We start from the raw sequence: 4,495 nt of genomic DNA, 5'->3' as shown, positions 1-4,495 counted from the left end.
ATGTCCTAACATAACCCCAGCTTTGTATAGAAGCACTAGGACACCTAACCTAGACTAAGCTTCAGCTGAATTAACGTAGGATAGATTAGTACTTTCTTTTGTCGTTTCTCTCTTTTATTCCTTCCTCTTGGAGTGTGGTTGTGTGCTGTGTCGCATTATCCTAACTTATTCTTTACCTGGACTTACCCCTGTTTGAGTTTTGCCTATTTCTTGAGACACAATGTCATGGTTAATGTTAAGTACAATATCTTTGCCACTGCCATCCTTTGGGAACAAATAAATAACGATACCCTTACTCTCCGGGTGAAATTCTACAACGGTATATCCGTGCACTTGCAGATCCATCTGTAATTGTATAGATTATACCACGAGAGTGGCACCCCTTGGGTGCAGTTGCTAGGATGGGTTCGACACCCTCATTTCTAGTGATTGCACTAAGAACCACCAACATGCAATTCTGAGGTTGTTGTCGAGGTCTTCGCAAACCCGGTATCGACTTAAGAAATGCCAACAGGCGCTTCATTCAAGTGTTCTAGTGAGGCTCCATCTAGCCATGACATACCCAGCAGCAGCAAGGCCACTGAGGTCTTGACCGATTCAACAGTTGGGGTCAAGAGGAAGAGGGGAGCATTCACTGAGAATGAGAAGCTGCTGTTGACTAACATGTCTGATGCAATGAACAATGTTGCCAATGCCCTTAGGGAGACTGGATCAGCCCATGTTGATGCTAACCTCTACTTGGCTGTGATGGAGACTCCTGGGTTCAGTGAGGAGGCACTGATAGTAGCTTACACCTACCGGCTCGACAACAAGGCCCAACGTAGGAGCTTTGTTGGCATGAGTGATAGCCAGAGGTCTCTTTGGCTTAGGACCTTCCTAGCCAAGAACTACATGCAGTAGTTCTGGTCCATTGCTAGGGTGCATGAACCTTGAGAGGCAGTGGCGGAGCTCGGATGAAATTTTAGGTGGGGCGCATCGCAAACATAACTTTGTAATCATATTGTGAGGACACACCTCAATAATTAATCTATGTCAAATTTAAATAATGATTGATGATCGTACCTCTAATTTGAAGATAATTGTCCATTAATTCAACAAAGATCAATCAAACAAGAAAAATATCCAATTTATAGACCAAAATTCAATATTCCAAAAGCTAAGAAACCTGTAAATTTGAAGAGCAAATCAGTTAGTGACTTGGTGAGTAATATATGAAATTATGAATTGTAATGTAATAAAACAATTATGAGGAGAGGAGACATACCACTACACCACTAGCCTACTATTAAAGAACTAATCATGTCTAGGCCTTCTTGGTGGCCTAGGCAAGTCAATAGCCCGGTTTTTGGAGGCTTGAAATGTCTTCCTGACTTCACTTTCATCAAGGCCTCTAAAAATCTCTTTCTCAATGTAACAGAGTATCAAATCATTAAGCCATTCATCGGACATCTTATTGCGCAAATATGTCTTGATTATATTCATAGCCGAGAAGGCTCTTTCAACAGTTGCAGTTGCGACAGGTAGAAGCAATCCTAGCTTGATGAGGTGATAGACAATCGGAAAAGCAATGTCTCTTTCACTTTTAACCATCTGTATAGCCAAACTTCCAAAATCATGACAAGCCTTGAATTGTTCAACTCTTCTCCTATGAAGGATGAATTTCTCAAGTGGGTCTCTTATATTAGAGCGATCCAAGTCAGAGAAATCTTCTTTATATATTTCAGTCAATCTTGCAATCTTTTAAACATCAAACTTAGAAAAGGAGTCTCTTGGATCAAGACATGAGAAGAAAACAAGTAACTCTGATGATACCTCATTGAAGCGATGGTCCATCTCGGTGATAATAGCATCAATAGCAGCCAAGAAAGTATCAACACGGTAATGATGCTCTTGGGTGATTAAGTTACCATCTAGCCTTGATCGACGCCATCTAGGTATTGAGTCATCCATATTTGGTATTGGAATCTTCTTTTTAGTACAAAATGATTTGACTTCATGAAGCAACGGCTCCCAACCTTCATTTCTCAAGGACATCAACCTTGTTTTTACATCAACAAGCAATGACATAGCCTGAACAATATTTTGATCCTTTCTTTGCAGCAACTGAGATAGCTCATTAGTAATGCGAAGCACCTTCAACATCAACTTCATATTCAAAACAAAGGAGAAACTCTCCATCTTGCGCACCAAACCACCCGCTCGACTAGTATTACGCTCATCCTCATGAATCATGGACAACACCTTAACCACAGAATTCCACATTGTCTCAATACGAGCTAAGGTTGTCAAATGAGAACCCCACCTTGTTTCTCCAGGTCTAACTAAATTAGTCCTTTGGTGCTTGCCTTTTCCTGAAAAAATCTCACCTGTCTCCAATTTTTTCAAAATTTCTTCCTGATGTGTTGCATTTAACTTATCCTTTCTTTTACAAGATGAACTAGCACTTGTCACGATCAAACTGACATAGTTGAAGAAATCATCAAAGGATGAACAGCTAGATGTGACAGAAACAATGACCAATTGCAATTGGTGTGCAAAGCAGTGAACATAGAAAGCATATGGGTTCTCATCACGAATTTGCTTTTGTAGCCCATTGAATTCTCCTCTCATGTTTGAGGCTCCATCATATCCTTGTCCCCTGAGCCTAGCAATAGATAATCCATACTTAGCAAGCATCTCAAGCAAAGATTTTTTAATGCATTTGAAGTTGTGTCCTCCACGTGCTTGAGACCCAAGAACCTTTCAACAACCATTCCGTCTTTGTTCACAAACCTGTAGCACATGGAACAACAAGGTTATAAATAAAATTAAATCAACAATGGAACAACTTAGGAGACATACGTCAACTAACCTCACAATCACAACCATTTGCTCTGCTATTGAGATATCACGAGATTCATCAATGAGAACAGAGAAAAGATTATCCCCAATCTCATCCTTTATCACTTTACTAATCTCTTTTGCACAACTTTCTGTAAGGGCCTTTTGAATCTCGGGAGAAGTCATCTTAGCATTTTTTGGACACCAATCATCAAATGCAGCCCTCACCTCATTGTTCCTTTTCTTGTACCAATCTAGCATCTCTAAGAAATTGCCTTTATTTAAGGATGTTGCAGATTCATCATGTCCACGGAATGCATGACCTTGGGCAATGAGAAATCTTGCTATGTCTAAAGCTGCAGTCACTCGGACCTTGTATCTCTTCTCATAATCTATAGTATTGGACTCAATTTTACGAGAGATACTTGTCCTTTGGTTACTAAAGTCATCAGCACATTTTCTTGCCTTGTTGTGGCAGCCATAAACAGCCCGACAATGTTCTGGAAAGCCTCTATTTGCTGCATTCTTCCAATTATCATAGCCTGTCTTACTAAAAACATCATGGCCAAACTTTTCATGCTCTGCTTCTCTCCTAAACAAAAAGCAATAGAAACAATAGGCCACACCTTTTAAAACACTATATTCCAACCAATCATAATCATCAAACCATGCTGCTCGGAAACATCTACGATTTTTTTTTGGAAATGCATGACCTCTAGGTTGGGTTGGACCCTTCAACAAATAAGCCCTCTTAACCTCATCTCTAATGTTGGGGTGAAATCTATCAATTGCTATTCGACATCCAGGATCAACAATAATATGAAGATCTGCATCAAATTCCCTAATGAGATCAGTACTTGCACTTTCTTCTTCATCCTGTGTTTCAGCTTGCCCTGTTTGGGCTTGTGCATGTTCTGTCCTAACCAGTGTCCTAACTTCTGCATGAGTTGATTCAACTTGAGAAACTAGTTCTTGATGTATCTCCTCAGATTCCACAGCCACACCAATTTGACTTTCATGGGTACTTGGGCGGGATCTAGAACCAACACTCATGCTTGAAAAAAATGACTTCAAATCTGCGCATATACAATCACCAAAATCTCAATTACCACATCTCAAGTAAATGGCTAAATACCTAAACTAGAAATTCACAATTATACCTCTTGTCACAAATTTTTTGTTTCCAATTGTAGAAGAGGCATGACTGTTGGTGCTAGGGGCGCTGCACCACGGCCCCGACCCCGGCCTGCTCCTCCCCCTCGTTCTCCTTCTCCCTGGCCAGTGCTACGCCCGCGACCGTGGCCAGTGCCTGTCGTCCGCTCGCCGGCGTCGCTGCGACCATCCTCGTCCACCATCAGAGCGCCGGTCGCTCAGGGGCTCGCCGGCTCGGGGGCGGGGTGCCTTTGGACGTCCGGCGGCTAGAGCCTGGCCGCGGCCGGGGCCCGGGGCGGCAGGCATAGGTGCGCCGGGCACCGCAGCGCAGGTCCGTAGGGCAGGGCGCAGATTCGCAGCACCGTGGCTCAGGGGCTCGCCGGCGGCGTGGCTGCGCAGGGCGGCTCCGCGGCTGCAGGTAGGTAGCGCCGCAGCCCGCAGCGCGCAGATGGCAGGTCTGCAGACTGCAGGCCACAAGCGGAGAGGAGGGCCGGAGCAGGCGCCGGCGGGCCGACGGCGCGCT

At 43.6% G+C, this 4,495-nt stretch overlaps 1 pseudogene; it reads right to left on the bottom strand.

Moving 5' to 3' along the window:
- Positions 1–1,159: 1,159 nt before the first annotated feature.
- On the bottom strand, positions 1,160–4,027 carry LOC120706626 (annotated as a pseudogene).
- Positions 4,028–4,495: the final 468 nt, after the last annotated feature.

This window comes from Panicum virgatum, chromosome 5K, assembly GCF_016808335.1.
Source record: "Panicum virgatum strain AP13 chromosome 5K, P.virgatum_v5, whole genome shotgun sequence".
NCBI lineage: Eukaryota > Viridiplantae > Streptophyta > Magnoliopsida > Poales > Poaceae > Panicum > Panicum virgatum.
Note: the sequence above shows the minus strand (reverse complement) of the source record. Positions and strands in the feature narration are given on the sequence as shown.